We start from the raw sequence: 9,047 nt of genomic DNA, 5'->3' as shown, positions 1-9,047 counted from the left end.
AAAGCAATCAAACTCAATCGAAACCGACATCAAAACGTGGCTTATAGATGATTGTATGTTAGATATAGTAGTTGGGACTAAAAGTAATTTGACTAGGAACTCTATCATACTCGTATCATCGTCCATCGAAATCGAAATATCGAAAACCGTCGCGAAACACTCGAAAAGGGGGTTCCTGATCGAACAGGAATCACTGATCGAACAGGCTAGCCGATCGAACATGCTGTTCGATCGAGCAGCCCAGCCGATCGGAGATCCTGGATGATCGGCTACCACCTTCGTCTTTTGGAGCCTATAAATAGCCCTGTCATTATCACTCTTTCTACTTTTGGAAAGCTCTGACCGAACCAGCCCTTGTTCTTCACCTTTTCTCAGATTTCTCTCAACTCCGGTAAGTTTTCACTCTAATTCTTGTACGTTTTTGATCATTACATGATTCTACACCTTTCTATCTTTCAAAACTTGATTTCTAACCGTGAAATCACCAAGATCTAAGTGTTCTTGGGTGATGTCATCATGGTGTTCTTGAAGAACATTATACTTTGGCCTCATTCAACCGTGAATAGCCTAGATCTGACCGATTTCCACATAAACAAACAAGGATTTGTAAGAATCTTAACATTTTCATGGAAGGATTTCCAACTTTCTTTCAACTCTTTTACACTCAAAACCTTAAAACCGATAGAAACGAAGCTCGAACCAACTAACTAATCATTCTAACAGTCAAGAGGTTCAAGATTCGGATTCTATCTACAAGGTTCACCAATTTCGGGTTAAACATCAAACTACCGTTCCGAACAGTTCACCGGCCGGACTTAGGTGATTCCTGTCCGAACCGGTGAAGCAAGTAAGAACCCACGTTCTACGGTTTAACTCGTTGTCAAAATAGCTTAAAATCATGACAAATAATCAAACAGCCAAGTGTTAGACGAAAGGCCGACCAGGTCAGAATTGCTGGCCGAACGGCTAGGCTGTTCGAACGAACGGCTAGGCTGTTCGAACGAACAGCCCAGCCGATCGGCTAGCACATGGTTCCACACTTTTCACTTTTCAAACTTCATGAAGTATGCTATTGACGAGGTGATGTTCGATCGAATATGCTAATCGATTGGTAAACATTACTCTTCGGATCATGAGATACTATGCTTCAGCACTTAATCGATTTTGCAACTCGTTCGTAGTGGGGAGTGCCAGCCGATCGAACAGGCTGTTCGATCGAGCGACATCCTGCTGAGAACTACTTCTGAAGTTCTTAGCCTATCGGTTAAGCCGGCCGATCGAACAGACCGTTCGATCGATCGACCTGACCGTTCGATCGATCGACCTGAAAGGTAAGAACATTTCAGTGTTCTCAAACACTACAACGAAAACTTCAAAAGTTCAAACCATCATACACAAACACATCAGAGGAAGAAACAATCCACTCGAATGGCCCAGCCGATCGAGCCTACCGGCCGATCGAACAGGACTGTTCAAACGGACTTTCAAGCCGATCGAACAGCCCGTTCGATCGAACCTGCTGTTCGATTAACCATGCTATTCGATCCATTTACACTTGTTTGCATTTCCGCGTTACTCATCGTTATACTACCGAACTATTCAGGCTAACCCTACTCTCAGCACTCCCTTCAATCCATAATCAATCACTGTGAATATACTCGAATCCCTTTTTGCTATAGCACTTTTGGGTGTTACATACGTTACTTATCAAAATCACAATCGAACACACTATTCAAACTATTTGGACGCTAACCGATTGCATGTGTTACGTGACTAAATGTATGCTTGTTGTTATGTTTACACGTGGAATGCTGTCTACCTGCCTTAGCAACGTAGTACTATAGTTTGGACTCAGCACCCGTTCACACGGGGGTTGTTAAGGACAATTACTTGCATGGATTACGGTGGTAATCATGTATTGCGAACTGTCTCGGACAGTGAACCCGCAGTCTTTGGTATCGATAGGTCCATGTCGATAATTAACATGCATCATTTCCCTCTGTGTACGTGCTGGTTATGCGTAAACTATTCGAACTCTATATGCTATTATCAAACTTGTATGCTCACCTTTACATTATATGTATTGACTTTATTTTAACATATGTGACAGGTGTTTAGGATGCCTACTTGCTCTAACTCTTGTGAAATCGAGGCTAGGAAAGAGTCTAGAAACCAAGACAATTTATATTTATGTACTTAAATCTGAGTTGTCGGAACATGTTTTGTTTGAATGATATCTATGTCTGTAATAACTAAATTTATCTTATGGGTCATGGTATGGGACGTGATATTTAAACTATTCGGTAATAATAGTTGTTATGGAATTTCTTTGAACAGTCTGTTTCGCTCAGTGTCATGCCCCGATGATTCCGCCATCGGTTGGGGTGTGACAGTCACAGTCATACTTCCACTTCATAGTTCCCAGCACTTACTATTTAATGTAGCTACATCAGCCAACTGACTATACTCAACCTGAAATTTCACAATTCATGTTAAAATCATAGCTATCAAAGATGTAAGAACAGTTAATAAAAGGCAAACTTACCCGTCATGTGCTCCCCCACTGTTGTCCTTCTTCACGTGATCATAATTACCCGTCATGTGCTCCCCCACTATGAACCAAAACACAGCAAAAATAACATAGAACTGAAAACATTTAAACTCTAATCAAATAAGAAACAACTAATTCACAAAAGTTAAACATAGTTCTTAATGGTTTTCCTGCATATTCCCATAAGTTGAATAATAATAGTTCTGCCTTACCTATTAACTGTTTTTAGAACTATATATACCAAATTGCTTTATAATGCCATCATATGAGATTTATTCACAAGAGTTACTTCTTCTCTAATGAACTTGGAGGAATATATTAAACTAAAGTAAAATACCTGTGAAGAGTGTAAAGATTGCACAAACTTTTGTCTGCTAGGGGTAGGGGTGCTAAACGAGCCGTGTTCGCGGGTTGGCAGGTTCAACCCGACCCGAATCCGAAAATTTTAGATGAATCCGAAAATCGTGCTATACATATGAACCCGAACGCTGCCCGAATATTCGCATACTGACCCGAACCCGACCCGCTCAACCCGAAATTTTTATTTATTTTTTTATTTTTTTCAGCAATATATTATATTAAAATTAACACTACTACCAAAAAACACAAATTTATATAATAAAATAACAATAAAATCATAAAAATTTATGTCAAGTTCCATTTTTAATTTATATTTATAACATAAAAAACACACCCAATTTAATTTATGATATAAGACATATTTTTAAAAATATAATATAATAGAAATGGGTTAAACGCGTTGCTACTGTGGGCGTGCAACCGCCGCTTCTGCATGCGACACTGCTGTTGCGGCGTGCGTGAAGTGAAGCCGCGCAGCCGCGGGCGTGCAGCCGTTGCTGCGTGCAGCCACTACTGCTGCTGCTCAAGGGATTAGTTCGGTTTGTTGAGATAATGATCTTTGATTATTATTTATCTAGTTCATAATAGGTACTGTATTTTCTCATCTGATTTTAATATACATGAAAGTAATAAATGTAATTTGATTAAACTATAATGATGAGCAGATAAAGACAAAGAAAATTTCCGCGGGCGTCCAGTCGCTAACGCTATCGCCACTAAAGCTCATAATTCTGTAAGATTAAATATATTATGTAATAATATTTAATCTATAGCCATCATAATCATTTACATTATAGAGATCAAAATATATTAGAACCTATTATTTAATTAGTTGGTAATTGTTGATGGACCATATTACCCTTATTAACTGATTAGGTTTCCTCCTGGGTGCCTATATAAGGAGAATTATGTGGAGGTTAAGGGGTTACTCAGTTACACAATTACACACACCCCATTAGCCATAACATCATAAGTTCGACCTCCTCTCCTAGCCGATATCCCTTTTCGGTTTTCTAAGTCCCCATCATTAGTCAGCACCCTAAGGAGGAACCAGATCACGATGACAAGCATGTCGAACTCAATTACTGGATTCTCCAACGCACTGTCTGCTATAACAGGTATGTTTTAATGTTTTCCTTCATGTATAAACAGAACTGAACCAACATGTGGTATCAGAGCATATGTTGATTAGTCAGTTCTGTTTTCGTATCCATAATTCTGGGATTGAAACTTGGAAAACGGATTTTTTATAACTTTAAAACCGTCACAGCCGATTTTGAGTCATGAAGATCGACTCGAGATCATTGTTTTCGGAAAAGATTAATCATATGTTCATTCGAAATTAACTGGGTTACGTTTTAGCCGAAATCTGTTTAGAAAAACTATTAATATTCAGGTTTCGGGTTCCAGAATTTATGTTTTATGTTTTTAGGGTTCATCATGTTCTTAGGAAAATTCGAAAATTCTATTATGTTTTGGAATGTTTTAGGATTAATGAGTGTTTTTTCCATGTTTGATCCAATTTTATCTATTAACTTTATTCGAAACTGTTATTAGATAAACAGTTACAATTTTTCGAAATATGTTGATAAAATTAGATCATCTTAAAACAGGAAATAATATCTCATAATCCCTTAGATTTCGAATTTTCAGTTACGTTATCACAATTAACAGCTGTTGACAGGAAGCTTCGAGATCATCAGATTACGACTCGAGACCATCAGTCTCGACTCGAGACCATAGGGTCTCGACTCGAGACGATAGGGTCTCGACTCGAGACGATAGGGTCTCGACTCGAGACCATAGGGTCTCGACTCGAGACCATCAGGTCATTAAAACCTTCACAACTCGAGACCAACAGATCTCGACTCGAGACCATAAGGTCTCGACTCGAAATCATAAGGGTTTAAAGGTCTCGACTCGAGACCATAACGTCATAACTCGAGACAAAGGTTGCGACTCGAGACCATAACGTCATAACTCGAGACCATAAGGTTGCGACTCGAGACCGTGGTTGCGACTCGAGACCTCATCATGACTCGAGATCTCATAACTCAGTCGAGACCTGACTCGAAACCTCATTAGTTCGATCCGCGCTAACGGGTAGTTTGCTATTAAATAATTGGTTTTGTAGTTATTTAGTTAATTAATCAGAATCAGATAATGTAATGTTTTGCAAAACCAAAATATCTTAACTTGAATGAGCTTCTGATGTATCATTTCTGGCCAAAGCTGACTTGATACATCTACTTATCATTCAAGTATTACGAAAGCTATGTTAAGTGTACATCATAAGCATGAATGTTTTAATATCTGGCCAAAGCTGATTTAATTCTTTCATAGATGGCATACTTAACAAGTGCATAACTAAAGTGATTGTTTCAATTTCTGGCCAAAGCTGATTTGTTACAACCACTTTGCACATATGCTTAAATGATTACACTTCTGGCCAAAGCTGTTTTGTCTTCGTTTAAGTAGAATTTTTAACTAGGTCTATTATTTTGATGTTAGTAATAGACAATATCACAACTTCATAATGTTAAATGGTCATTATTTATACCTGCCTTAGTTTAACGTGCCCTTAGATCACATTAGGACTTCTTCCTTAGTATCATAACTTGCTCATCTTATTTCCACTATCAGCACCAAATCAGGGGATTCCATCTTTGACTGGTGATAACTTTGCTGCATGGAAGGATGCTCTCATGCTTACGCTTGGGCTGCTGGATTTTGATTACGCTCTTAGGGAGAATAAGCCAGCGGACCTTACCACTCAGAGTACTGTTGCTGAGCAGATAATTCATGAAAAGTGGACTAGGTGTAACCGCATGTGTCTCATGTTTATGAATCACTCCATAAGCAATGCTATCAGGGGAGCTATTCCTGATTCTGAAGATGCTAAAACCTACTTGGCTTCTGTGGAGGCACAGTTTAAGGGGACGTTTAAAGCACACGCTAGTACCCTTATTCTCAAGCTGGTGACAACTAAGTATGATGAGAGGAGCGGCATTCGCGAGCACATCATGATGATGAATGACATGGCCAATAAGCTGAAGGGGCTGGAAATGGAAATCAGTGATGGTTTCTTGTTCATTTCATCATTACTTCGCTTCCTTCGTCCTTTGAAGCATTCAAGATCAATTACAACACTCAGAAGGACAAATGGACAATGAGTGAACTGGTCGCTATGTGCGTACAGGAGGAAGAGCGTATGAGGATGGATCGCCATATTGATGTTGCAAACTTCACTACCTCCAATTCTAAGAAAAGGAAGAACAATTATCAGAGGAAGGATGCTTCAAAAGTCCAAAGGCCTAATCCTAATCATAATACAAGTGCACCTTCCAGCTCTAAGAACTCCTTAGGCAGTATCCGCTGCAAGTTCTATAAAAAGACAGGACACATGCAGAAGGAATGCCCTGACTTTAAGGAGTGGCTGGCTAAGAAAGGTAACGATTGTTTTATGATACTTGAGTCCTATAATTTAAGTGTTCCTTCTAATTCTTGGTGGTTTGATTCTGGTTCTATGGTTCATGTTACCAATTCTACTCAGGGATTCCTTTCAATCCGGAAGCTGGAAAGAAACCAAAGAACGCTTAAGGTTGGGGATGATCGAGAATTAGAAGTGAAGGCCATTAGAACATTACAATTAGTTATGAAAACTGGTTTATGTATTAAACTTTATGATACCTTATATGTTCCTGAGGTAACTCGGAACCTTGTATCAGGACCAAAGTTAGACATGGACGGTTTTATTGTTTCCCATGGTCATCGCAAACTCTCTATCCTCTATGATTCTGTTCTTTATGGTACTGGTGTTCTGGATGGTGGTCTCTATAGATTAGAACTAGAAGATAACTTTTCCAAATCTTTGTTGTCATATAACATTAATGAATCACTCACAAAGATGGAAGAGAAACGAGACTTAGAGACTTCATCCATGTTGTGGCATCAGCGTTTAGGCCACATTTCAAAAGAACGATTTAATCGTCTCATAAAGGATGAAGTCTTACCTCCTCTCGATTTCTCTGATTTTGGAACATGTGTCAAATGTCTTAAAGGTAAAATGACATTAGCGAATAAGAAAGGTGCCACTAGGAGTTCTAATTTATTAGAACTCATTCACACTGATATTAGTGGTCCCTACCAAATCGCTGGCATAACAGGACATACTTCATTTATCACTTTCATTGACGATTATTCTCGTTACATGTACTTGTATCTTATTAAGGAGAAATCTGAATCTCTTACAACTTTTAAAGATTATAAGGCTGAAGTTGAAAAGCAATTAGATCGTCAGATTAAAGTTGTGAGATCAGATAGAGGCGGTGAGTATTATGGAAGACATACTGATGTGGGCCAAGCTCCTGGTCCATTTTATGAGTTTTGTAAGGGCCAGGGGATTGTGAACCAATACACCATGCCTGGTACACCTCAGCAGAACGGTGTCGCTGAAAGAAGAAACCGTACCCTTATGAACATGGTACGCAGTATGTTAGCCAACACTAATTTACCATTATTCCTCTGGACTGAAGCGTTAAAAGTAGCTGTTCATATACTCAATAGAGTTCCTTCTAAGTCTGTCCCAAAAACTCCTTATGAACTTTGGACAGGAAGGAAACCGAGTCTTAAATATATGAAAGTATGGGGCTGCATTGCTGAAGCAAAACTTTACAATCCTTTCCTAAGGAAACTTGACCCTAAAACAATTACCTGTTTCTTTATTGGGTATCCTGAGAACTCTAAGGGTTATCGTTTCTATTGTCCTTCCCATGTCACCCGTATTGTTGAAACCAAGCGTGCCGCGTTCCTGGAGGATTTCAAGGTCAGTGGGAGCAGTACCAACCCTTACGAAGAATTGCAAGAAGTACAAGACGCGAGGGGGGGGGGGAGAGACTCGTCGCTTACCATTACTCCGATTACTCCTCTTGTACCCAATGCAACTACTACACCTGAAGCTACTGCACCAACTCCAAATTCACCTCTACAATCAGAACCCATTATACCTCATGACGAAGGCACATCAAACGCTCAAAACCAAGACAACGCTGTACCCGATAATCCACTCAGGAGGTCATCTAGGCAAAGAAGGCCTACTAATTGGGATGATTATGTTACCTACCTGACTAAAATGGATCCCGGAAAGCTCAATGATCCTATCTCTTACAATGAAGCCATTAGCAGTAATCAGTCTTCTGAATGGAATAAAGCAATGATTGATGAGCTTGAATCCATGAAGAAAAATGACGTTTGGGATTTGGTAGAATTACCCAACGGAGTCAAACCCGTAGGATGCAAATGGGTGTTCAAAACAAAACTAGATCCGAATGGGAACGTTGAACGCTACAAAGCGAGATTGGTTGCAAAGGGCTACACTCAGAAAGAGGGAATTGATTATCAAGAGACGTTTTCACCTGTCTCTCGTAAAGATTCATTAAGGATCGTCATGGCCCTAGTAGCTCATTTTGATTTAGAGCTGCATCAGATGGACGTTAAAACCGCTTTCCTTAACGGAGACTTGGACGAAGATGTTTACATGAAACAACCTGAAGGCTTTAAACCTGAGGGTCAGGAGCATCTAGTCTGTAAGTTGAAGAAATCCATTTACGGGTTAAAACAAGCATCACGTCAGTGGTACCTCAAGTTTGATGAAGTCATGAAGAAGCAAGGTTTTATGAAGAATCAAGTGGATCAATGCACCTACCTCAAGATGAGTGGGAGCAACTTTACTATACTTGTCCTTTACGTAGATGATATTCTATTGGCAAGTAATAGTTTAGACATGTTGCATGAGTCGAAGCGGTTACTTTCGCATAACTTCGACATGAAGGATCTCGGAGATGCTTCTTACATCATTGGCATCGAAATTCACCGAGATAGACACAAAGGGATCTTAGGATTGTCCCAGAGGGCTTACATAGATCGTGTCCTCACACGTTACAACATGCAATAGTGCAAACCCTCCGTCGCTCCAGTAGTTAAAGGAGATATTTTCGGTTCATTCCAGTGTCCGACAACAGAGGTTGAGAAGGAGCAAATGAGCCAGATACCTTACGCGTCAGTAGTCGGGAGCTTGATGTATGCTCAAGTCTGTACTCGCCCAGATATCGCTTATATTGCTGGAATGATAGGCCGT

Source organism: Helianthus annuus, chromosome 17 (assembly GCF_002127325.2).
Source record: "Helianthus annuus cultivar XRQ/B chromosome 17, HanXRQr2.0-SUNRISE, whole genome shotgun sequence".
NCBI classification, from domain to species: domain Eukaryota; kingdom Viridiplantae; phylum Streptophyta; class Magnoliopsida; order Asterales; family Asteraceae; genus Helianthus; species Helianthus annuus.
This window is presented reverse-complemented; position numbering follows the sequence as displayed.